The sequence below is a fragment of the Eretmochelys imbricata genome, chromosome 3 (assembly GCF_965152235.1).
Source record: "Eretmochelys imbricata isolate rEreImb1 chromosome 3, rEreImb1.hap1, whole genome shotgun sequence".
In the NCBI taxonomy this organism is placed as follows: domain Eukaryota; kingdom Metazoa; phylum Chordata; order Testudines; family Cheloniidae; genus Eretmochelys; species Eretmochelys imbricata.
The window spans coordinates 9,933,831-9,961,430 of NC_135574.1; the positions used below are offsets into that span (position 1 = coordinate 9,933,831).

The window sequence follows — 27,600 nt, forward strand, 5'->3', positions numbered from 1 at the left end:
GGTTGGATCACTTGATGGTTACCTGTTCCGTTCATTCCCTCTGGGGCACCTGGCACTGGCCACTGTTGGAAGACAGGATAGTGGACTAGATGGACCATTGGTCTGACCCAGTAGGGCCATTCTTATGTTCTTATTTTCTTAGGGTAACGCTCCCCACCATGGGCCATCAGTAGAGTTTGAACCCCAGACTGTCTATACTAAGAAGTTACTCACCTTGTGCAGTAACTATGGTTCTTCGAGATGTGTCCCCCTATGGATGCTCCACTGTAGGTGTGTCTGCATCCCTGCGCTGCTGATTGGAGAACTTTGCTAGCAGTGTCTGTTGGGCCCGCACACGTGCTGTCTCTCCCTATGCTGCGCCACGAGGCTAGTCAGTGCGCACTGGATAACCGTCCTCAGTCCCTTCCCTACCACAGCATCATAGCGAGAACTACGAAGTAGAGGGGAGGGGGGTGGGTCGTGGGGCACCCACAGGGACACACATCTCAAAGAACCATCGTTACTGCACAAGGTTAGTAACAATTTATTCGAGTAGTGTCCCTAGGGGTGCTCCACTGAACATGACTCCCGAGCAGTACCCTACCTGGAGGGCTGGGACTTGGCAGTCGGATTTGTCACAGATGACAGTACTGTGGAGCCAAAGACAGCATCCGAGGCAGAGTCCCTGCTGCTGGGATAATGCTCGGCAAAGGTGTGGACTGATGCCCACGTCGCCACTCTGCAGATCTCTGAGATGGGGACATCCTTGAGGAAGGCAACAGATGAGACTAATCAAGCTTGTGGAATGTGTACGGATCGAGTCCAGAGGGGTCATGTTACAAATGTGGCAGCACTGTCTGATGCAATTCGAGACCCACTTGGAGAGTCTTTGGGATGATATCGTGGAGTTAGATCTGTCTGCCATAGAGAGAAATACTCTAGGGGATTTCCTGAAGGCCTTTATCCGGTCGAGGTAGGATGCAAGGGCTCCCCTGATGCCGAGGGCATGCAGTATGGCCTCCCTATTGTCTCAGAGAGGCTTGGGGTAGAAGGTGTGAAGGCGAATAGATGGACTCATGTGAAACAGCAGGTCACTTTAGGGATGAACCTTGGATGAGGCCTAAGCGTGACCTTGTCAGGGTAGAACACTGTGTACAGGAGATGCGCCATCAGAGCTGCTATTTCCCCTATTCTTCTAGCTGAGGTAGTTATAACCAGAAAGACCATGTTCATTGATAGGTATGCTAGCGAACAGGTGGCCACAGGTTCAAAGGGGAGCCTAGTCAGCCTTTTCAGCACTAGGTTTGGGTCCCACGAGGGGTAGGATGTAGAGATTGAGGGAAGAGGTTTGTTAGTCCCTTAAGGAATGTCTTAGTGGTCAAATGCCACAGTACTGAGTCTCCTTTTATGGGTTGGTGAAATGCTATAATGGCTGCTAGGGGGACCCTGAGAGAGCTCAGGGATAACCCCAATTTTTTAAGGGTCAGGGCGTATTCCAGAAGAGTTGTGGAAAAGTTGCCAACATTGGAGAGAGTTGATGGGACATGCACCCAATCTGAAACCTGGGCCATTTCTGCATGTAAGTGCATCGTGTGGAGGACTTTCTACTGTGCAGTAGAACCTCTTGTCCTTCTTTTGAGCATGAACTCTCTAGGTCCTGGAACTACGTAAGAGTCATGCTTTGAGGTGGAGGGACCCAAAGTTGGGATGTGTGCTCTGCCCTTTGTCCTGAGAGAGAAGGTGAGGAGTGGCCGGAAGGGAGATTGGTGGGCATATTGCCAGCTGCGTCAGGTAAGGGTACCAGGTATGTCTCGGCCACGTGAGAGCAATCAGAATTATGTGAGCTCCATCCCTCTTTATCTTCAGCAGAACCTTACGCAGAAGAGGAAATGGAAGGAAGGCATAAAGAAGGTCCGAGAGGAGGAAGGCACCACCCAGACAATGCTGTCCGATCCCCGCCCCGGAACAGTATCTTGGACTCTTCTTGTTCTGGTAAGGCATGAACGGATCTGTGGACAGTGTTCCCCATCGTGTGAACAAGTTGTGAAGTACTGACGGGTGCATCTCCCATCCGGGGTCGTGTGGAAATGTGGGAACTGAGCTTGTCCACTATTGCCTTTTGCCGGGAGGTAAGCTGCGAGCAAGCTGATGTTGTGAGAGATGCACCAGCTCCACAGTTTCATTGCCTCCGTGCAAAGAGAGCGTGATCTGGCTCCTCCTTGATGGTTGATATAATACATGCCGGCTATGTTGTCCAGTAGGATCTTTATAGGTGATCCTGTTAACAGCGGGAGGAAGTGGGCGCAAGCATTCCTGAACTCTCTCAACTCGAGAGATTGATATCCAGGGACAGAAGCATGCATTCCCCCCCCCACAATAATCAGTGGGGGCACAGAACTTCTCTGGCCCCGGGGCCATGGGAGAGCAAGCTCCTGCCAGAGTGGGAGGGAGAGCGAGGTCCTGCCACGGCGGGGGAAAGAACGAGCTCCTCCCAGGGCCGGGGGTGGGGAAATGGTAGAACAAGTTCCTGCCAGGGCCGGGGTGGGGGGAGGGAAGAGTGAGCTCCTGCCAGGGCACAGAATGTGCCCCTCCAAAAGGGAGGGTCAAATTTAAATTCCTGCGCATGCCCCTGTGCAAGGATATCTTCGCGGGTGACCATTTGTGTTGCACTATGAGGCCGCTTAAATGCGTGCCCCATGCTATGTGGGATACATTTGTGGTAAGGAGTGACGAAGGTGGAGCCTGAAAAAAGGGGATCCCTTTTCCTGCATTGGCCAGGTTCTTCCACCACTCCAGGGAGCTCCTGATCCCAGTGGGCAGTGACAGAGGTTTGTCCAGACTGTCCCTGTTCGGTCTGTAAACCGAGCTGAACCACAGCATAGGCATCGCATGTGAAGTCTGGCGTGTGGAATCACTGTCGTGCTGGCAGCCATATGCTCCAGGAGCTGGAGGCAGGTTCTGGTTGGAACTTGAGGGCTGCATTGAGCCATGTTTATAAGCGATACCAGGGATTGAAACCTGTCTTGAGGTAGGAAGGCTTTGGCCTGTAGTGCATCTAGATCGGCCCCTATGAATTCTAGGCGCTGCACTGGTGTGAGGGTCGACTTCTGGGAATTGATCTGTAACAAGCGTATCGTGTTCTCAGCGGTTTGACGAGCCTCCTGAAGTGACCGGGTTCTGAGGAGACAATCGTCCAGGTAAGGGTAGATCATGATCCCTTGTGATTGTAGATGGACAGCCACCACTGAGAGAACTTTGGACAAGACTCTCAGGACTGATCAAAGTCCAAAGGGGAGAGCTCTGTATCGGTAGTGGTCATCCCCAGGGTGAACCTGAGGAAATATCTGTGAGCCGGTAGTGTTGAAATATATGAAAGTAGGCATCTTGAAGGTCGAGGTCTGAAAATCCCTGTTCCAATGATGGAAGGATCATCGATAAGGTGACCATCTTGAACTTTTGAGCTTTGATGACCTTGTTGAAAGCTCTGAGGTCCAGGATGGGTCTCCAACCTCCCTTCCTTTTGGGTATTAGGAAGTAGCGAGAGTCGAACCCTTTGCCTCGTGGGTACTGGTTCTATGGCTCCTCACTGCAGGAGGCGATCTATCTCCTGCCATAGTGGACTCTTGTGAGAAGAGTCCCTGAAGAGGGACGGGGAAGGGTGTTGTGAAGGGGGTAGAGAGATGAAGTGGATGGTATAGCCATGTCTGACGATCTCTAGGAGGTCATGAACAGAAGTGGGGAGTGGTCTTGCAGTTCCTCGACTTGCCCATCAAAAGTGGTTCTTAGGAGCAGGTGGCTGAGTCAAGGACTGGGAGCCCAAAGGCTTTCACACTGAGAACTTTCCCTTTTTCCTCTGGGGCTCATAGTTCCATTGTGATGGGAATTGGGAAGAATATTACCTCTGTTGGTATTGAGGGCTAAAACGTCTCTTCTGCCCCTGTGTGTAGATTCCCATTGACCAGACGTGGCTCTGGAATCCTTTAAGGAGTGGAGAGAGGCATTGGTCTTCTCAGTGAAGAGCTTCACACCCTCAAAAGGGAGATCCTCCACTGTGGTCTGCACCTCCTTCGGGAATCCCGAGAGGTGAAGTCACGATGCTTGTTTCATCACCACAACCATAGAGATGGTCCTGGCAGTTCTGTTGGTGATGTCAAGGGCCGGTGAAAAGATGTTTTTGTCACCTGTTGCCGCTCCTGGATAAGAACATAAGAATGGCCCTACTGGGTCAGACCAAGGATCCACCTAACCCAGTATCCTGTCTTCTGACAGTGGCCAGTGCCAGGTGCCCCAGAGGGAATGAACAGAACATGTAATCATCAAGTGATCCATCCCCTGTCACGCATTCCCAGCTTCTGGCAAACAGAGGCTAGGGACACCATCCCTGCCCATCCTGGCTAATAGCCATTAATGGGCCTATCCTCCATGAATTTATCTAGTGCTTTTTTGAACTCCGTTATGGTCTTGGCCTTCACAACATCCTCTGGCAAGGAGGTTGACTGTGCATTGTGTGAAGAAATACTTCCTTTTGTTTGTTTTAAACCTGCTGCCTATTAATTTCATTTGGTGACCCCTAGTTCTTGGGTTATGATTTAACATGCCGTGGCTCCGCGCTGCTCCCGGAAGTGGACGCTAAGTCTGGCCTGTAGGGGGAGGGGCCAGGGGGCTCTGCGCGATGCATGCTGCCCACGCCCACGGGCGCCGCACCCACAGCTTCCATTGGCTGTGGTCTCCGGCCAATGGGAGCTGTGAAGCTGGCTCTGGGGGCAGCACGCAGAGATTCTCTGATTGTCCCTGTTCCTAGGGGCCACAGGGACATGTCAGTCACTTGCGGGAGCCGGAGCCGCAGTGGGGCAAGCTGGCACTCATGGCTCCAGCCCCATGGGCGGGGGCGCCGAGGCTCAGGGCTTCCGGCCCGCAGCACGGAGACCTCCCGTGGGCTGGATGAAATGAAGCAGCGGGCTGGATGCGGCCCGTAGGCTCCCCACCCCTGGTCTATGCCACTGATTTCCAGGCAAAATTCAAATGAGAAGTATGGCACTTTTGTTTGATTTAAACAGCAAAGGTGATTAGCTGTGGGAAACAAGCTACCAAGGGAGGGTAGCTTCTCGATCTCTTGACGTCTTCAAGTCAAGCCTGGCTACCTTCCTGTGAGATGTGCTTTAACTCAACACTAATTATGCTTTAGTCCTACACAAGTTACTGGGCTCAAAACACGGGTGAAATTCTCCCGCCTGTCTTATACAGGAGGCCAAACTGGATGGTCTAAGGATCCCTTCCGGCTGTAAAAACTATGAATTTCCATGGAATAAGCTGAGCTCATTCTTCAGCCTCTTTAGGATCTCAGTGAAATGCTGCATAATTTGACCCGAGACTACAGGGGAAAATAAAAGCAGGGGGAAGGCTATGAATTCTGCGAGTCAGCAGCTGATTCCTGCTAGAAGGGAGGAGAGGAAAATTTCCCCCCGCGTCCCCTGCCTTCAGGCAGCAGATCACACACACTCATGGAGGGAAGGTGAAAGGAGCCACATGAAGTTGACTCTTCCCCTGCCAGGCAGGGAAGATCACGAGGGACATCACGAGGGGATGGGGAGAGAAGGTACAAGCAGAAGTGGTGGTGCTTCTGACTCAAGATGGCTGGCACAACAGGAAGGACAGGCTAAAACTCAAGTGAGCTGCTACTGCCGGCATGGCCGACCTGTGGCTCCGGAGCCCCATGCGGCTCTTCAGAAGTTAATATGCGGCTCCTTGTCTAGGCGCCGACTCCAGGGCTGGAGCTGCAAGCGCCAACTTTCCAATGGGCCGGGAGGTGCTCACGGCTCAATCCCTGGCTCTGCCACAGGCCCTGACCCCGCTCCACCCCTTCCCGCCCCCTCCCCTGAGCCTGCCACAGCCTTGCTCCTCCCCCTCCCTGCCAGAGCCTCCTGCACGCCACGAAACAGCTGATCAGGAGGTGCGGGGAGGGAGGAGGAGGCGCTGATAGGTGGGGCTGCTGGTGGGCGGGAAGCGCTGGGAGCGGGGTGGGGGAGCTGACGGGGGGCTGCTGACGTATTACGGTGGCTCTTTGGCAATGTACTTTGGTAAATTCTGGCTCCTTCTCAGGCTGATTGGCCACCCCTGTGCACGCAACTGCTCTGCAGTGCGGATGTGGCCAAGGGCTACTCGAGGGACGCTCGCCCTCCAATGCCCTTGCACAATCCCCTCCATGCGGCCAGCAAGGACAGACAAGTGCCGCGGCATTTCACTGGGAAAAAATTCATAGAGTAGCCCAGCTTCCTGCATTGCTTATATTTGGGTGCTGTTCAGTACTGTAAAAGTGGTCTCTGGGCTCTCTCAATACTGTGCGCTCTATTAATAGCTTGATCTGGAAGTTGAAAGTAGGCCCTTACTAGAACATGGCTGTTCTTCTGAGCTGGGATTTGTCTCCCTGCCGTTGTGTCTCCCCTCAGAAAGTTTATTTCAACAGAAACCATTATTGAACTCACCAACACAATCTGACACCCCTACAACCTACTACCCTGGGATTTGTTTTAATATTTTATACAGTAGAAAACATGTTCAAATCTATTGCACACTGCCACAGAAATGAGAACCCAACACAGGACTGGGCACTTTGAGGGTCTGGCTGCAGCAATTAGGCCGGCCTGTTACAGGTTACACAGGACCCCAAGTATTGCCAAAAGGGGTATTGCCTTAAAAGCAGCAAGAGTCTTCAAACCCAGAGAGGCAACGGAGATACGATTTAGGGTGAAAATTGCTACATGGTTAAAAACCAGCTTAAATAACTGCCCCCAGGCAGCTTTGAGAAATGTAGTGCTGTAAATGAGCTCTTCATCTGCCTATAGGAAGATGTCGAAGTTAATAAATTATAGCGTAAGGTCATTCTGCTTCCTTCACTGGTATTCTCCCCCACCCTGCTTCTCCCTGAGTGAAGACACTCGAAGAGAACAAAGCCCTGTTCGTACTCTGTGATCTGGACTGCAGTGGTCTGCACTCAGCTGTAAACTGCAGCTATGATTCCCCACTGGCTTGATGATGCCATAAATCAAGGCAAGGTCTTAAACAAAACGTGCAATAACCTTTAAGTAATTCTCATTCCTTCCCTTCTATCTTGCCTCCCTTTCTCAGCTTCGTTATGTCTCACCGTGGCTGTCTGGAAGCAGAAGAAAGATGAGACGTATGGCTGTAGTATTCCCTCACGGTTCTGCAGCTGTGCATGGACCCGACCCAGTCTCCAACGGTAAAGTACCAAAGAACCCACCCCCACTAGGCACTGAGTAAATTTTAAATTTTAAACTAGCCTTATTCGGTTCGTCACGCAGGTTCCAGACAGGGCAATCTGGTTTAACAGGTCCTGGGTAGAATTCACAGGCAGCAAGCATCAAAATTAATCGTGCAAAGCTTTTTTCATAAATACACCATTTTCTGAAGCTCATGCCTGCCTGAAAATTTCTCCTGTTCGCATGAGACATCCCAAGCTTGATCTCTAACCAATGGGGATTTGGAAGGGGTGAAAAGATGAGGGAAATTCAAGTAAACTGGATTGAACCATTTTAGGACATAAAATGTCTTCTTTTCCTTTGTCCTCACCCTTTGTGAGTCCTAGCTATTATACTGTAAGCTCTTCAGGCCCAGGACTGCCTCTATCTGTACAGCACCTAGCACAATGGGGCTCTGAGATTGGATGGGGCTTTTAGACACTAATGCAATGTACTGGCCAATGTATGTTTCTCACAGCCCCAACAATGCCTCGTCTGTGGAGGACACAAGTCTGTTACAGCCCTAACTACAAGGCATGACGCTTCAGCTAAAGCTGTAGGCTCATGGTTTTAGCTCTGGAGGGCTTCACTTCCACCCCAGGATGCCAGCCATCCTATGATTTGAACTGTCGTGAGCCACTTGCACTGAACGATGCTTCAATAACCCACAGGTGCCCTAACTGTTTGGCCAACCACTGCCTTTTACTATTACAAGCACTCAGTTTAGGAACTCTTGATAAGCATGAATCAGCCACGTGGCAGGCAATGGGGTTCTGGTTTCTTGAAAACACTTAGGAAATTAAATGCAAAGGACTCCGTCAATGCACCTCAGGCTGTACATAGGCAACATTTTCTATTTCTTTTCCCTGCTACAAGCGCACATCTTTACAGGGCGTTACCCTTTCTGGGGTTGATGTACAAGATATGCCATGCAGCTGCGTTGCTGCTTCCAGAGGAGCACAGGGGACATTTTCTAAAGGTGGGCACCTAAAGTTAAACAGGGATCTGGGAGTTTAGGGCTCTAACTAAAAGCATTTCTATTTTCAAAGGTACTGAGCCCCCACTGGCTTCAATGGGAGCTAAGAGTGTGATGATGCAGTCGTGGGCTATTTTGGAGAGAGTCACTCTGTTTTAATACTTTCCTCCACTAGATTTTTTTTGTTTTACATCATAGTTTGATAATATTTGGGATAGCGGATTTTTAAAAGATACTATTGACACAGGGATTTTCAAAGGCATCTCACACGGATTTGGGCATCCAGGGAAGCTGGACCCCCAATTCCATCATGCTCCTTTGAAAAGCCTAGCTTTAAGTCTATGTTTAGACGGAATAGATCACCCAATTAGTATATGGGAAGAGGAAGTACTAGAATCCCATGGTCATTCCCCGCTGCATAGCAAACCTTTCTAGAGATACTACAGTTGAAGAATGAAACATCCTCTGAAATCAACTTCAGTTTTACAAAGCACTCAAGTTCATCTCTGTGATTCTCTTCCAAAGACGACAGCAGACGTGCCGGCATTGCTAAACACAGCTCTGTGCAGCTCCACACGTAATCATTCAGATTTAATAGGCTGCAAATCAATACCTACAGAAAGTCTCTCCCAGAAAAAAAAAATCCCAATAGGAAACGTTTCTGAAGGACATACCATACCTTCCCCCTGCCCCCTGACAGAGCATACATCACAGCATTGATTTGGGGCTGTTAAAAAGTTGGAAACTTCAATCATTGTACAAATGGCCTGGATTAATCTAACCCTGGTGAGGAGGATTTGCACTTGTGGGACGAGACTGGTAGTGCTCTGGGAAAGGCTTCAGTTTCTAGACATTAGGCTGAAATCTCTGGGGCAGTTACTTTGTACTACTAAGGTGGCTTATCCAGCCCGGGGAGGATCAACTCAGGGTACAGGTGCTTCACCGGTAGCACAGAGCGATAGGGGCTTTTTTGCCATTCCCTCTTCCCTGCTATGGACATTGGCCATGCCTGTTTTTCTCCACGCAAAGCAGGTATGGCTGGGACCTGTCTATGCTTTGACTATGCCCTGTCCCCTCTTCTGACCCTGGGGGGATAATGCTGACAAGCATCCTCTCCCAAAGCTCAGGACTCTCCAGCCCTCCTCTGGGAGCTGAGTTATCATTCAAAACAAACTCACGCTCCTGACATAAGACATGCCCCACTCTCCCCTTGGAGCTGCGTTGTGCTTCACGCTAACTGTAGCCCTCAGTCACTGCTCTCTAGCTGGCCCCTTTTTACTCACTCCTGTCAGCTTGGAGAGATTCGGTCATCATCCTCCTGCTGCAATCCGGGCAGCGCCTCTCTCTAAGAATACTTCCTCCAACGGAGCTTTCCTCAGGCCCAGGTGCTTATTAGTCAATGAACTGCCCAGGTGGCTGGTTGACTGATAATTGCTTGCAGGTGGGCTAAAATTGGCTTATTCCTCTTCAAGAAGCCCAGCAAAGGGAGACTGGGCCCTGACTCCCCTCACATTTATAGTGTCCAAGGCCAGAAGGGACCACTATGATTCAAGGGGCCAGCCACCCCGTGACACTTGAGTCTGTCTCCATCCAGCTCTCCCACTCTGACACCATCCTGAATTCTAATGAACCTCTGCGCTCACAGCTGAGCATCACTTCTGCGGGGTAACAGGTAAAATTGCTTCATGGGAAGTCGTTTCAGAAACGAACACGGCTCTCCACAGAAGCTGGGAAGGATTTGGTTTTTTATCTGCAAATGTCCATAAACATTGATTTCACCATAGACACGCAAACCAATGAAAACAATATTTCCATCGACGATCATCAAAATGTCCCACAGGCAAAGTTATAAAAATGCTGAGGGAGAAGGTTTAGAGTTTGATTTAAGGACATTTACTTGTCAAAATATACAAATTGTTTTTTGGTATAAAGCTTTAACTTTTTGAGTCTCAATGTCTACTGGCATTAAATAAATTAGTGTGTGACCACCTCACTGTCTGCCAGAATCCCCAGAATTTCCCGCATTTGCGCAACATTTACATTAAAAATGCTTACAACTCATAATTTTGCATAACTGAACTTTTAAAATGGTAAAAATAGAAAAAAGTTCAAAAAGTCATCAATATTATCCACTGAAATTATAAAACACTGGAATTAAATTCTGCCAAGCCTGTTTATAAAGAAGAGAAAGTTTGCTACAGAGAAAGAAAAAAATGACAAGCATAATTCGGCGGCTCTTGGATTAATCCTGATATGACAGCTTGGATAATTACAGCCAAAAGCAATGAAGACAACATACAAATGTAGGTTAACACATAAAGGGATTCAGTTTGCAAGATTTAATATATCAGCAGCTCAAAAGCAGATTTGTAAATGTAATTATGGAAAGATTATAAAAGCATGTAATACCCAAAGGGCCAAAAAACTTTACTTAAAAATAAGGACAAGTGTAAAAAAATAAGCCAAACATTTAAAATAAACTAGCCCAGCCCATTTATGGGAATTTTTGTTTTAAGAATGTCAGGCAGGCAGGTTATTTACTGGGAGTACATACATCGTGTCCTATGCAGTATCTACAGCAATCTTCAAGAAATACCATTTCCAAGGTCATTTTCATTCCGTCAGTCTTGCAATCGTCACAGTCCTGTAATTCACTTCAAAATGCCTCAGTTCTTTCAAGATGATACCTCTAGATGAGCAAAATGACACAGAAAGACCTGGCCAATCACATGCTAAAATGGATGAGGATGTTTCTTAAAGTGCCTCTCCTTCATGGGAGAGGACACGTACCATATGCAGGGAATTGTCCTGAGCGGCTGATTTGCTGATTACATTTATTCCCTTTGATCAAGTGCAGAAGCATTTTATTTAAGGAACACTGTTCTGAAAATGAAGATGAACAATATACTACACTAAAGAACATATTAGGATTGAGTCTTCCACGCTGGTCAAAAATGCCTGAAATTCACCAGCCCTTCTAAAATAACAGGTATTGATGTGCTGATTTACAGCAACATAGTAAGTCCTCCTGGTAAGGACCACATCAAATCTTTTGATAATGTAAACAGTTTAATAGATACACTATCTACTGTACTCAACCTTAATTATTGTACTGTCTGCCACCCTTTAAAAAATATTGCAATATTCTCAATATGGGAATTGCGTGTTTGTTTCCTGTAGGAAAGGAGGATTGCCTTGTGCTTAAGGCACTGAACTGGGACTTAGGAGACCTGAATTCTTGTTTTGGATCTGCCAGACTTCTTGTGTGCTCTTGGACAAGTCACTTAGTCTCTCTGTGCCACAATTCCCCATCTCTAAAATGGGGATAATAGTACTTCTTTACCGTACAGGGCAATGTGAGGATAAGTTCATTAATGCTTGTGATGTGCTCAGATATTACAGCGACAGGGATCATAAGTATCCCTTAACAGACAGGAGTTCTACAAGGTATTGAGCACACTGGCTCCAATCCAGCTAAGTACATGCTCAATTTAAATCTCTGAGTAGAACTCAGATGCTTGAAACTAAGCATGTGGTCAAGCTGAACTGTGGTCAGAGCGCATAGCTCCTTACCAGACTGAGCCCGTAGTATGTGCAGCTCTGAGCTCGTTGTCAGCACTTAACATCCATCAAAAGCACGTCAAAGGATCACAGACAAATACTTCAAGGCCCAAAATGTAGGTTTATTAACAAAAAATGGTTTTACAAACTCAGTCGGACTAGAAAAGCCATTGTGCATTTGAAAAGACTCAGGACTGACAATTTAAACATTCTGCTGCTGCACAGGAAACTCAATCACTTTTCTCTTTCCTTGATCCTGGCTATTGCTGGACTCCCTAGCGGATACCGCAAACACTTATGCACGTGAGTGACTAGGCGCATGCATGGTCCCACTCAACAGCTCAATGGGCTACACATGCATAGAAAGTAACGCACACAAGTGTTTGCAGGATAGGAGCTTAATGACGTATAGCTTGGCTGAATCCACGCTGAGGGCATAAACGCCGTAACAGCCTACATGTCTCTGAAAGCCATAAACACTAACGAAGAAGAGGCATTATTTATATTGATACAAGAAGAAATGGGATGAATCATGGAACTGAAAATTGTGTCTGAACATCATGTAAAACTCTGAACAGGGAGCTAGATGACAGACTAGTCTCCTGAGGGAAGTTGTAAGAGCCCAATCACTGGAGACCTGTGAAACCGGATGACACAAAGACCTCAAACAGATACACTGGCAGAAAGGGATAAGAGGTCATTTCTATCTTTAGGCCGATGAAGCTTCTGCTGAGATTTCTGAACTTAGATACCCACCCCAAACCTACCAGGGAGCAACTTCTGCTTTTAATTGAGCTGTCCTTTTTGTAAGGCTCAGCAATGAAAATCTGTCCCTTCAGAATCTCATAGTAGTTTGCACCTCGGCTGGGCTATGTGGCAGCAGACCGTATACATTTCTTATATACAGCTGAACAAAACTCACAAATATCAAAGCAGACTTTAATAGGCTTTTTAAAAGGAAAGTTGCTTAAAAAAAAAAAGTTCTACGGGGAGGGAGAAAGGTTACCAACAGAGGGAGAATCGCTCCCCACAATAAATGCACACAGGGTTAGTTTTCTGGGTTTTCTCCTCATCTTTATTACACAGGTCTATCTATCCCGTGCAGTCAGAATGATGCTGTTCATGGCACATGACACTTGATCACAGGGCAGGAACCCTAAAATGAACCTTCATGAAGTTCATTTTCCCACCTCGCTCACGTAATTTCCACTTGCGATGAGGTAGGTATTCAGCATTACACCAGAAATTACTCTGCATGTGACAACTATCACACCGATTCTGGCCCTGTCCCAGCAAAGCTGTTAAGCATGTCATTAAGAGTATGTCTGCACTGCAATTACCAAGTGTGATTGCAGCATGCGTGGACACACCTGAGCGATATTCAAGTGCAGCTAGGAGAATTAAAGCGTGGCGTGGTCTTCTGCTAGCTGCCAGAGTAATTAGCCAGGCAGGCTTGTAAAGCCCACACTGAAGCTCATGTTACTGTGGGTTCCCGATCTGGTACCTAAATTAAAGCTAGTTTGGGTCTGTCTACACAGACTGAAATCACGCCCCAGGACTGCAGTGCAGACACATCCTCCGTGCTTTGCTGAATAGGGATGGTCTTAAACGTGAGGTTAAAGCGCAATATGCTTAAAAGCTTGTGGGCTGGAGGCATGATATCCTACCGCACTGAAATCAATGGCAAAACTCCCATTGACTTCCACAGGGCTGGAATTCCACCCAAAGCTTCTAGTGGCTGACTTTACGGCTGCGAGTGAGTACAGAGCCCCTACACATCCTAACCTGGCCTGGACTTGTAGGCATTGGAACATGAGCTTCTTTTTTCTTTAATTTCACACAAATCATACCGGAACTTTTGCTAAACCTGGAGCTCATACTAAACTAGTGCAGGGCACAGGTGACTCAGCTCTTCCTGTTTCTGAGATAGATAAACTATGAACCAGGCCATTTACTGTGTGTTTTTGGGATGGTATGTTAAGAAAAAAAAGGTCCCGTCTGCTCTGCATGGCTGTTACATCGCATGGCACAACTGGTAAGACTCAAATTTGCCTGTGGGTCCTTGACCAAAAGCTCCCCGATCGGTCAACATGGTAGCTCATGGATGCCCCCACACCCCAGAGGTGGCTGCATTTGTTGTGCATCTGTGCACAGTGCTGTGAATATGTATATATAGTTTGAAAGCACATTGGGATTCTCTAGATTGAAAGTCACTTTTATAAATATGAAAACTTAAAAACATCTCCTAACATTAAATACAATGTATTGATCCAAGTTCTTGAACATGCCATCACCAAATAAAAACCTTTCAGACCTAAAAAAAAGAAAAGAAAAGAATTAAATAAATAATAATGATACTTGACCGACATTAACGAATCAATGCACCATCAGTAAGTAAAAAATTAAACTTATAAAATAAAGATCAACACAATGTTTCAAACCTACAGAAAAACAGAAACAACAAAATGGACCCTTATGTCACTGCTTCAGGACACAGACATTTACTACAGGACTTTACTGAAGCGGTTTAAAATATGTCCTCTCCAAAACGGAACTAGTGGACTCCTGGCTTTGAACAGATACTCCCTGGGTTTTGGCATTACATTTAGATTCATTTTTAAAATGAATTTCTACAGAAAGGAACTAAAATGACCATTGTACACGTGTCCGTTTGCTGCAGACATGACAGTTAGATATTTCAGCTAAGGGCTCAAGTGTTAGAGCCACTAACGGCCAGGTCCTTGGTCGGTATCAATCGGTGTAGATTTCGAGACTTTCCTTTGGGATTTGACTGTGACAACTCCCGTAGTAGAGCCCTGGTCCTGCTTTGCGATCCACTAGCATGTGGTGCCCCTGCTCACAGGACTCTGAAAAGGTGCAGACTACTGACCCCCACAGAAGGATAAAGAGCCCAAGTGAAGTCATTTCCACTGCAGTTTTTCCACTGGGGCCAGGACTTTGTCCTAACTGAAGGCAGCGTAAGGAGTTATTTTGTAATGCTGCTGGACTTGACCGCTAAATAAAACACCATCACTACAGAGGGAGCTCCTGGGGTTTTCGGATGATTGAAAACAGCATTTTGAAATCAGCTGTTGGTTCCAACTATGTATAATTTGTGGTTGCTTAACCAGGCATCAGCAAAATCATACGGTCCGCAGCAGTGTCCCTGAGTTCTTGTCACAACTCATGATGACTTTTTGTCGTCAGGATGTAGTGCTTTCCAATATGGAACCCGGGCCCTCAAAGGTCCAATCTGTTCGGGGATGTCTTTTAATTAAGGCTTTCATGGAGAAAAAAGCTTTTGTTCAGCAAAAAAGATAAAATCCACAGTGATAGTCACAGGGCGTCGTCAGTGACTCTAGGATGTCGGCAGATGCTTTTGATTAAAATAAATATTGATACACATCCAACTGGATTTATAGCATATGTCCAGGTATACCGGCCACACTGGCACCTGCATATGAAATTATCTGTGGCAAAGGTCAGGGATGCGCTGGGACAGGCTTCCAAACATAGGCTTAATTATAAATTTTGAAGCAGGTGGCTACAAAGGGTTCTGAGACTTGTAGCTAACAGTGAATTGTACTTTTGCTATATGGATCATGGGAGAGATCTTCAAAAGCACAAAGGAGAGTCGGGAGGCCAGCTCCCATTGACTTTGCATGGGAACAGAGTGGCTAACTGCCCTCTGTACATTTGAAAATCTCCCCTCATACAAGGCCTTGTCAACACTAGTAAGTTGTATCACTTTAACTACACCTGTATAGTTAAGGCAGTACAACCCCTAGTGCGGACACAGTTATACTGGAATAAAGATGCTTTATACCAGGCCAGGTTTACACTTAAAAGTTAAGTCGACCCAGCTACGTTACTTGGGTGTAAAAAATCCACCCTCCTGAGTGAAGTAGTAGTAGAATTCTTCCGTCGACCTAGCTACCAACTCTTGGGCAGATGGATTACCTATGGCAATGGGAGAACTCCTCCTGTTGCTTTAATGAATGTGTACAGTGCTGCAGCTGTTACTCCTGGGGGAATTATGCGTCACTGGGCTTGTGCAGAATTCACGGCCCCCACAGATTTTTTTTGCTTCCCCGCAGAAAAATGACTTCTGACGGGGAAGCAAAGGGAAGCCACAAGAGCGGTCATGCACCCCTCCCCGGCAGTCCAGACAGGTTGGTTTGGGCATCCAGAGCGGCCAGTAGAGACTTAAATCATCACCGGAAAGTTAGAGGGGGGCTGGGCAGTTGTGCGTGTGTGAGAGACACACTGTCCCTCTCACTCGCTATTGCGGCATGTTCAACGTGGTGGGGCAGGGCTTTGGGGTGTTTTTGAGGAGTGAGGTGCGGGACAGGCTCTGTCCCCTCAGGCAGAGCAGAATGTAGCAGCCTGCCTGCTTAGTGAATTGTTCCCATTGTTCTTAGTGAATTCCCCCAGGCGTATAAAACAGCTGTAAAAATTGTAAGGCTTCTTTACATTGCCAGAATGGTGTAAAGGAGACTTATTGTAAAGGACAGTGTGGCTTTATAAATGCTTATGGTGCTTTAGTGATTAGAACTGGTCTAAATTTTTGGACTGAAAAAATTTCCTATCAAAATATGCTCCATGAACTGTTTGCTACTGACCTTTCTGGAGATGGTCAGTAGCCAATATAAATTGTGAATTTTAGTCCCCAGCCCTCACTTGCTCTTCGGTTGTGTATGATGTAACACTGAGCGTATGGCTGCATATATTTGTTGACTAATAATTAGAAGTAAAGGATCAATACTAGCTATGTTACTATTAGACAGAGGGGGTTTGGGGATTTCCTCAAATCCCAAACCCATTCTCCAGCCACTGTATTATAGTTTAAATAATTTACCAAAATAATTGAAACCAATGTGATTACATTGCATTATTTGGACAAATAAAATATGCAGAATTTTGCAGAATTTTATAATATTGTACGCAGAATTTTAAATTTTTTGGCACAGAATTCCCCCAGGAGTAAGCAGCTGTGCTGCTGTAGCATGTTATGTGTAGACATAGCCCAGTGTAGCTATTGCCATATGAAACTGGGAAAAACTATACTTGTGTAAGGCACCTTTACATGATATAACTGTGTCCATGCTAAGTGTTATACCAATGTAACTCTGTTGGTACTAGATCTCCTCCCCCAACCTATTGAGTTGCACGGTATGCTTTCGAGTGTAGACTCCTGGCCTTATTCTGGAAACATGGTCAGCATCAGCAAAGGCACAAAGAATTTAGTACATATAAAGACCACTACACTTCAAAACCATAAACTGGATTAAATACATATATATGGATGATAATCACCTCCTGTTCCAAGTGCTTAACTCCCATTAGCCATAATGGAAGTGAAATAAACACAGAGGGAAGACTAGAGTGTAGTATTTCAGGCATATGGAATTCCAGAGTGGGGAAAGTGTATGGTGCTGTAATCCGTAGTATACAGTACTCTGATACGTACAATAAACTCCTTGTAAAATATATATTTTTATAAAACTTAGCATAATCATCATGAGAGAATTCCTATTTTTACAGGAATTTTTATTCACTCTGAATTACGATCTATTCACTGCTATATATTACTGTCTTCCAGGATGGTACGAACATTTAGTTTCGGAGGACAGCATTTCAAATGGTATGAAATAATGTAAGACTTATGCTCACTGATCTATTTAAAAAGAATGCTTAGTTTAGTTGCAATTCAAGACAGACAGCAGCATTAGCTGTATGAGACTCTCACCCCAAAGTGATATTATTTCTTTTTAAAAGTTCACATACAAATACTAAAGTTACCAAACACCCAAAGCAGCAAAGAAGATATTTTTGTGTGCGTGTTACAAACCAATCCGAAGAGCAATAATAGCCTTATTTACTTCATTACTGAGGTCCCAATTCAGACAAGCACATAAGCATGCCCTAAAGTTTGTGCCTAGGCACACTTTTGTGCTTAAGTGTTTTCCTGAATACAGGCCTAAATCTGTCGGTTATTTACATGACAAATTCAGTAAACTCTGTTTTAAACACACACTTCATCCAGTAATCTTAACCCAGTTGTTTTGTCTGGTAAAATGCTGCATTACCTTGCCTCCTGTTCCAACAGCGATTGCTATTGGGGAAGTCACAGAATGATGAGTTATGGGACAGGAGAATACTGTGTTCACGAAACCACAACCTATATGGTAATAAGGACCAGTTCTCTAATGGAGGAGGAACTGGAGTATGAAGACACAGAAATGAAAGAACAACAAAAAGCCCTATATCTTTTTTCATTACCATTCTGCGTGAAGTTGTTCAGGGCGATGATATCTCACAGCAACTTTTAGCAGGACATCGGATGATCTCAAAATAACCTCAATTCAGTCTTAATGCTTCATGTCTTTCACTTAAGCTAAAAATAAAAGTACATATGAATGATTATGAAATGATAAAACAAACATGAAACTGAAAATAATGCTTTCTGTATCTGGCAGCTAGACTAATGCACATTGTATAGGAAGAGTTGAAGACATTTTTATCCGGAAGGATAGACAAAAATGTCTGTACATTTACAGCACACACATATGAACAACGAATGTGTAATTTCACTGAACAAAATATAATATTACAATGGATATAACGTAGGTTTTGGCCCAATATTTCCATTACATGTACTAACATCTGAGGACAGCAATGAAATTTGGCTTTAAGAAAAACAAAACAAAAACGTTTGACACTGATGTATCATTCTTTTAGGTTATGAGACATTTTACCAGTTATGTTGCACCAATCAAAATCATGTTGACTGCAAATAATAGCATCTGGTGGGAATCATCAGTGGGCTATTTAACATACTTAATTCATCTTTTGTGTGTGCGCTCAAAAGTATCACCTTAAAATATTCAAACAGACTGTCTCAAAGCAAAGTCATCTTTATGGTCATTCTCCTTGATTTCACGCAAAGATTCAGCTAATAATATACAATGTTTTCATGTCAGCATGAAGTCTGCATTTTAAATTTTCTGCATTGACACTACAAGAACTAATCCTATTATTTCCTTAACAGAGTCTGAATAGGCATCTCCCACATACTCCTTCCTATTGTAAATTTAACCCACGTTAATTCACTTACCCAGCTCTCAAGCTGCTTTTCCTACCAACTGGGATTTAATGGAACAAAATCCTTTCTTTTCAAGTTTGATATTTGAGAGACAAATCTTTCAAAAATTTTATGAACGTTTGTAGATCTTTCCATTTAAGAACAATAAATATTCCAACAGGTTAGAAAACAATTCCAGCACCAACTTTAGTGCTGGGAACACAAATGCTATACAACACCTCCCCAGTTTACACCACTGTCAGATGGTCGACATTCTGGCCAACTATGTAAAAATAAGAATCAGAGTTGCAAATGAAATTGCTGAAGAGATTTACAGGATGATTATGAGAATGACTTTTTGACAGAGCAACTGCATAATGCTTGACCAAAACAAACAGCAATTGCTTCTTAAGAGTTTCTTTTCCTCTTTGATAAATTGTAATATTCAGAGGTTACTAAGAGGAAAAAAACTGGGAAAAACAGAATTCTGCTGTTAATTGTGACTGACTTTGTTTGAAATCATTTTTGGTCACACAGTGTTCAGCAGTGCTCTCTTCTCTACAGGCTTAATAATTAGAACACGAACTACGGTGAAAACTCAATAATCTGCACACTTTAATTCTCTCTCACACACACAGTGTCTTTCCCCACTTCTCAGCAAAAATAGGAGACTGGACTCTGATAGTACTGTTACGCAATACACTACGTATTGGACATTTACCAGTAAACTATAAAATAGTTGGACTAAATTACAATTATGAAAATAAATCAACACTCCATTTCTTTTTGTGGTGCCTTATGTTTAAGGTGTGGGTGATTTTTTTTTTTTTTTTTTTTTTTTTTTTTTTTTTTTACACATTGTGATTATTCAATTACTTACTAATTCACAAAATTCAGTAACATTCAACAGGTCTCCCAGTCATTAGTGTGAAGTACAATTCTATTGTAACATACAGATCAACTCTGATGTAAAGTCACACAGCAGACTGTACTAAGAGTGGTGTGACGTGAGATACATATTTGAAAAAAGGCCAGAAGTAGGCTTGCTCACACGGCTATATTGTACATTGATGTGCAATAATAACAGCCTTTCTTGAGGAAAGCCTCCCATGAATAGCATGCTCAAAGCTCTAAGTGTGTGCTCAAAGCTCACAGTGAAGAAGGAAAAGGAAAACACTGATGACAGGGCAGATCCTTGGCTAGTATAAATTCTCAAAATCTCGTTGACTTCAGTGGAGCTATGACAATTTACAGTAGCTGAGGCGCCAACCCATTATATCTGAGAGACACGCTACAGACACAAACGTTTTCAAAAGGCACTCAGGGGCAGATGCGTTAAGATATTTAGCCGTGTAAAGATGCGTGCATCTAGCTGCAACCTTTGACACCGAAATACGTTTAAAAATCTGGCCCTTAAGCACCTAAAAGCTAGTCTACGCTAGCAGTGCTACAGCAGATGCTCTGTGCCAATGGGAGGATGTGCACGAGGGTACAGACAGTCGCACAGGCCCATAAGCCTAACTTCAGCACCAGGCAGGGGTGAAAGTGGGTAAGAAGCCGGTACTGACCCGTACGCAGCCAGCCCTTTAACGTCATTGCCCCTTTCCCCGACCCCTGCTGGACCGCCGACGGAGTGGGGGGGAAGGGGTCAGCAGCACTTTACTGTCATTGCTCCTTTTGCACACGCCCCCTGGGCCGCCGACGGGAGGGGGGCAGAAGGGGCAGCTGCCCTGGGCCAGCGATTTAAAAGGGCCTGGGGCTCCAGGCTGTGGCGGCGGCAGGAGCCCCAGGACCTTTTAAATCGACGCCGGAGCCCCGAGCAGCGTGAATGGGCTGTCTGGGGGAGGCTGACCCCCCAGCCCTGCCCCTTCCGCCCGAGGCCAGCCCCTGTACTGGTAAGAATTTAATATTACTTTCAACGCTGGTACCAGGCAAATTGGCTGAAGCTATAGTAAAGAACAGAATGATCAGACACATAGATGAACACGACATGTTGGGGAAAAAGTCAACAAGGCATTTGTAAAGGGAAATCGTACCTCACTAATCTATTATAATTCTTCAAGGGGATCAACAAATATTTGGACAAGGGTGATCTAATGGATTTAGTACACTTGGACTTTAATAAAGTTTTTGACAAGGTCCCTCACCAAAGGCTCTTAAGCAAAGTAGGCAGTGATAAAAGGGAAGGTCCTCACCAGGGATCAAGCAACTGGTTTAAATAGAGGAAACAAAGGGTAGGACTACATGGTCAGATTTCACTGTGGAGAGAGGTAAATAGCGGGGTTTCCCAAGGATCTGTACTGGGATAAGTTCTGATCAACATATTCATAAAAGATTTGGAAAAATGGGTAAAAAGTGAGTTGGCAAAGTCTACAGATGATACAAAATTACTCAAGATAGTTAAGTCCGAAGCCGATTATGAAGAGTTACAAAGGAATTTCATAAAACTGGGTAAGTGGGCAACAAAATGGCAGATGAAATTCAATGTGGATAAATGCAAAGTAATGCACCTTGAAAAACATAATGCCAACTGTGGATATAAAACGATAAGTGGTAACAGCTAAGTTGGACCCTAAGAAAGAGATCTTGGGGTCACCGTGGATAGTTCTCCAAAATCTGCTCAACATGCAGCAGCAGTCAAAAAAGCGAACAGAACGTTAGTAACCACTAGTAAAGAGAGAGATAATAAGACTGAAAATGTCATAATGACCTACTTTATATCCACGGTATGCCCACACCTTGAACACTGCGTGCAGCTCTGGTCTTCCCCATCTCAAAAAAGTTACATTAGACTTAGAAAAAGTACAGAGAAGAGCAACAAAAATAATTAGGGGTAGAGAACAGCTTCCACAGGAAGAGAGATTAAAAAGATTGGACTTGTTCAGCTTGGAAAAGAGACGGCTAAGGGGGGATATGATAGAGGTCTATGATATCATGACTGGTGTGGAGAAAGTGAATAAGGAAGTGCTATTTAACCCTTCACATAACACAAGAACCAGGCATCACCCAATGAAATGTATAGGCAGCAGGTTTAAAACAAACATGAGGAAATACTACTTCTCCCACAATGCACAGTCAACCTGTGGAACCCATTGCCAGGGGATGCTGTGAAGGACAAAAGTATAACTGGATTCAAAAAAGAACTAGATAAATTCATGGAGAATAGGCTATCGGTGATTATTAGCCAAGATTTTCAGGGCTGCAACCCATGCTCTGGGTGTTCCTAAACCTCTGCCAAAAGCTCGGACTGGATGGATGGCAGGATGGATCACCCAATAAATTGCCCTGTTCTGTTCATCCACTCTGAAGTATCTGATACCAGCCACTGTTGGAAGACAGAATACTGGGCTGACAGACCATTGGTCTAACTTAGTATTGTCGTTCTTGAATTCTGATTTTCAATGGGACTTTCACTCCTAAATTCCTTTGGTGTTTTTGAAAATCTTCCTTTATAAGCAAATTTTCTCCGTAGACTGAATGAGCATGCATTCTGGAGTATGTAATGTCAGCTATGATAACATCTGTGGGTTATTCTGACATTTTCTTGCAGACCATTCTTCTCTCTGATTACTTTCCCCTTACATATCTTTGGACAGTTTTACTATTTCAGATTTTTGTACCCACTGCATTTGCTTACAAAACAAAAAATTATCCAGTGACCAGAAAATTTCTTCCTAGCCTTTCATTTGAAAACTACTACTTCCGTGTCTCATTCACACATCTATTATCATGCAGCTGCCCCACCCCTTTGCGTGTCTCCACTGTATTCCTTCCTACACCAATCTCCAGTTTATAAAAATGACAGCACTTAGGAGTACTAGAGAATCTGCAGCTACGCAGCGGAGATGCAGCCCTGCTCTACATTATGCACCATTCCTGTCTAAACCCCAAACATTCTTTTAGCCACAGATCCTAAATCTATCTTGCACCACCCAGATAACCTATCATTAGGCCTACCACCTTATTCATTTATCAGATTTGATGCCATTTTTAGGTAGAGACTCAAGACACAGTACTGCTTTATGTCTTCTTCCTTTTGGCTCCAGCCGAGACTTTTCAGGCTCATCTTCAAATCTCAGATCTCTATTTCTGTAAGTCATTTTCATCCTTACCTGCTGTACATATGAAGCAGGATTTTCTCTGCTTTTATTTATTTACCTTCAGTCTTCACAAGCTGAATACATATATTTCTGTCTTTATTTCCACTTCCTTCCGGAAGCTATCTAGAATATAAATCACATAACTCCAAATCTTTAGCAATCAGTCTCATCTTCTTTCTTCTCGTCTACACAATTTTCTAGGTCCTAAACCAACAGAAAATTTGTAGTTTTCTGTTAAGATTTTTTTCTGAATCTGAGAACTTGGACCTGTTAGACACTGGCCTCTTAGCATGCTTTTTTGGCCACTGGGTTAGGGCCCATATTGAATCAATTTTGATTTCCTTAAGAACTATCCTTAAAAATCCTGGTTTTATCTTCCATTATTTCAGCATTGCCAACTCCAAGCATTCAAAAATCATTAATCAGGGCCCCCAACCTCCAAAAACCCATGAGATTGTCTTAAAAATCAAGATAATTTTTAAAAATATGTACATTCTGGGTTCTTTGACTTCTCCCGCTTTTGTGTTGATAAAGCTTCATGAACAAGAGATTGCTAACAGTAACACTGTAATGATTTCCCACAAATATGTTATATTGGATGACCAGCTGTCTACTGCAGAGTAAGAGTGCACTTTATATTGGGATTCTATCACAGAGATTGCTGGAGCAGAACTGGGATTAAGGAGAATGAAAACGTAACACTGGATTACAGACAATATCATCAAATAATAGGAGAGAAAAAAAGCGCTGTGTAGAATGGATGCGCTGGAAGGTCAGAGTCAAGTCAATGAAGAGAGGAGGAAATGGGCAACAAAGGCAAAAATATCTTGAACAAGCAGTCAAGAGGGTCTGTCTGAATGATCGTAATCCACAGCGGAATAATATGGTGCAGTGCATTGAGAAGGGTATTCGAGATTTTGAAGGTCCTCACTGGACATCCATTTTTTGGCTTCTGCCAGTTAAGGACAAAAATGGAGACTAGTGCCAGGGTATCGTTATATGATTTAAGTGCTGGTGTTTGTGCTTTTGGGAATTAATGAACAGATCCCCACCAAGATATAAACTACAACTTAGTAAAAAAATGAAGCCAGTAGAAGACAGGCTAGTGACATTAGAGGAAGTGATGCTTGTGGTCCAACAGATACAAAATGAATGCCTGGTCTTGACAATATTTCATTAGAGTTGTTATTTCATTAGAGCTTCAGAGAGTTGTCTTAAAAGTTTGGGAAACCCGTCACATTCTGTAAGACTGGAAAAAGGGGCTGCATCTTCCTTTAAAAAAAAAAAGAGCAATCATGCTGAAATTATAGGGGAATAATGCTGCTGTCAGTCCCAGGGAAGGTGTTCATGATCATACGACTGGACTGACTGAAATACTATCTCGACCCAAAAATGAGACACAACCAGCATGATCGCCATACTGGTCAATCTACAATCCACGCTATATATGCTCTGCAGAATGTTACTGGAAAACTACTTGAGCAACAAAAGGAAGCTAACTTTGTGTTTATTACTTTGCAGCCATTTTTGACTCAGTACATCAATCACTACTGTGGATACCACTACACCAGTATGAGATGCCTGAGGACTTAGTGTGATCAGTAGAGGAATTGTGCTGTGGAGCATTTAGCTGGGTGAGGGTCAACAGTTGTATTACAGACTGTTTTTTTAAGTAGAACCAGAAGTACTCCAGGGATGCATTCTCTCACCTATATTTTTTAATGTTCTAATAGACTATCTGATGATAAAGCTGCTTGTGGTCAAAGTAAGAGGTGTGAAATTTAAAGATTCATCTTTAGAGGATCTCACGTATGCAGATGATAATGCCTTACTTGGAGAGACTACTGACCAACTATAGCTAATGCTGGAGGAGCTGCAAAAAACTGCAGAATCTATGGGACTTGAGATCAGTGGTGATAAAACAAAAACATCCCTCCTATAAAATGGAGAAGAACGACTGGCCAACGCTGCATGTAGATGGCAATGACACTAAATGGGTAAATAGTTTTATCTATCTGGGTAGACAGTTGACAGCAGGATGTTCAGATTGGTCTCGTGTCAATGGCACTTCAGTGTCTTCAAAGGCCTATCTTTGGATGGCGGGATGTCTGTATGAGAACTCAGATACGAGTGTTCCATGCAGGACTGATGACAACTATGTTATACGGAGCAGAAACATGGTTGTTAAAAATAGCCAAGGAGAGGAAACTAAACAGTTTTCCGTGTCAAAAGTTACAGTGTATTCTTAACATCTGTTGGTTTGATTTTTGTCAAAAACGAAGGGATACTTTGATGATCCCAGCAAGTTTCAGTTTTGCACCAGTTGAGAACAAGACAACTGCAATGGTGGGGTCATGTCCAACGTGCAGAAGGTGGTACACTTTACAGAAGGTTTATAGAGCTGAGGTCAAAGGGCGCAAAGCAAGAGGATGATCACTCTTGGAAGATACAATGCTGATGGATTTAAGAAGCCTTCTATATTGACTCTTGCTGAAGGAAGAAGACTTGCAAGGGACCATTCCAAGTGAACGTCCATTCTACATGCCACCATGGCTACATCATAGCCACATGAATTCTACTGCTGTCACTCTCAATTTGACTTCTGATTTCTGAGCCTTTAGTTCTCATATTTGCAAGCTTTTTTCCTCACAACCACAAGAGCAGAAACTTACTTTTTCCAATGGTGAAACCTACCTGATATTCTCATATACTCACCTCACTACAGGAGCTGCGGCTTTAAGAAAAACACCAATCATCGTAAGAACTGTGACAAAAATCAAGGGCTGGAAACACTGTTTTCCCCTGAGGGTCAATGAATCATGAGACTAGCAGCCACTGATATCACTGGTCGTTAAACACCTAGGCACTTTTGAAAATCCCACTAGGCGCTTGTCTGCATCTTCAGCACCTTAATATATTTAAAAATTTGGCCCAATTGACTCTCTCTGGGCCTCATCCAAAGCCCATGGAAATCAATGAGGGGCCTTTCCATCAAACTCCATGGACTTTTGATCAAGTATTCTCTCCCACATTTCTCCACCCAAGACAATAGCATTCACTGGATGTTAGACTAGCTATGCTTTATTTGGCAAGATTCTGTCCCTCCGATAGGTTCTTACCTGGGAGGAACCAAAGAAGGGGGCCCAATGCTTTCAAGGGCACATTAGACAGACAAATTCAGTAAAAGCAGTTTTGTGCCCTTAAACTTGAGCTTCATTGTATCAGGGCTGTGGTCTCTTTCTGAATAGAGAGGGAGAGGTGGTCTCTATAGCCGAAATGTGCACAGTGTAATTCTACTTCCTTGTACTCCTTCACTGGGCATGGCAAAACTGTCCACTTCGCGTCCATTGATGGTGAGTTTGGGTGCCGCATCCCTAGAATCACCAGTCTCTAATCTCTGAGCAAAGAACTGTTAAATCCAATTTTGTTTGTCCACACTGTTGGACATAAGGGTGCAGAAACCAAATGCATCTGTTATTCTCTTAGCTTTGTCTTAGAACCTACCCTGTTCTCTAGTACAGTCCTTTCTACATCCTCTCCTTGTTAAAGAATCTTCTGTTTCATCTGATCTCTTATTTTGCTCTTTTACTTTACACTCCTCACACGAGACATGTCCAATTAAAAATAAACCGTTGTGCCCTGGCTACTGTTGCTAATGAAACGTTGAGTATAATCCACTGTTGTTTTTTGTACTCTAAGAGAATATTGCTGCATGTGAAATTTTAAGAGATAATGGAGTCTGACAATAAATGAGGAAAATCTGTTCATTATTACCATTCAAACTCAGACTATAGGCCAGCTTTTGTAAATAGCAAATTTATTGAAGCATATACCTATTTATTGAAGCATATACATAATTAAAATAAAAATATATTTCGAATAACCTGAAAAACTTGCACCAAAACACGTCTCTGACAATCTGCTGACTTTTTGAATAATGATGTGCTTAGAACTGATACAATGCAACTCACTACAGCTCCATCAATTTTCAAGGAGCATAGTTTACCGTTTGTGTTTCCTTCACATTCTTGAAAATCAGGTTTTTAAAAAATTGCCAAATGTGATTTTTGGTAACGGTGAAATAACTTGATTTTCTATTTTATTTTTAGATATTAAAGTAGATCACCCAGACCAGTTCTTTTCCACTGTGGGATTGTTCCCCTAAAGCAGGAGTTCTAAACCTTTTCAGAGTCTGAGCCACATCTTCACCAACAGTTGTGCTACAGATCACAGATGCCCTCCCTGCATTGATAATTGCATGTTATGTCTGTGGCAACTGCAGAAATTACATATGTGGAAAATAAGAGCCAAGTGTTTGATGTATTTTTAGCTGTTTTTAATGCATTTTTGAAAATAAACCTTAATGTGACTAACCTGGGCAATCAAAAATGGCAATCCAAATCTCAATCTAAACATGGAAGCCAAAAAATGATCAACAAAAGCCAACAAACAAAAAAAAGTTAAGTTGAAAAATTTTGGAAAACGGAAACTTTGGGGAAAAATGAAAATGCTTTTGGAAAAATGTCCATTTTAAAAATTAAATTGAGCTATTCTCTGAACATTTCAACCTACTGTTATAACCTACAGATAAATGAAACTCTTAATATAGATGACATGTATGTCCCTACTGGTATTATAATATAA

The 27,600-nt window shown here is 43.9% G+C and overlaps 1 protein-coding gene across 4 annotated transcripts in view; it reads right to left on the minus strand.

Annotated features, from left to right (window-relative positions):
* Window positions 1-27,600, minus strand: part of XKR6 (XK related 6) — a 283,372-nt gene that overhangs the window by 184,130 nt on the left and 71,642 nt on the right. For 2 of the 4 annotated variants that reach the window (XR_013345537.1, XR_013345538.1), the window contains exons 2-3: window positions 18,055-18,169; window positions 11,874-14,086 (exon numbers count right to left, since the gene is read on the minus strand). The exons of the other annotated variants lie outside the window; for them this stretch is intronic. The gene's annotated coding sequence lies outside the window, so the exon portion shown is untranslated. Of the gene's footprint in view, window positions 1-11,873; window positions 14,087-18,054; window positions 18,170-27,600 lie in introns of those variants that run through there. 4 annotated transcript variants of the gene reach the window in all.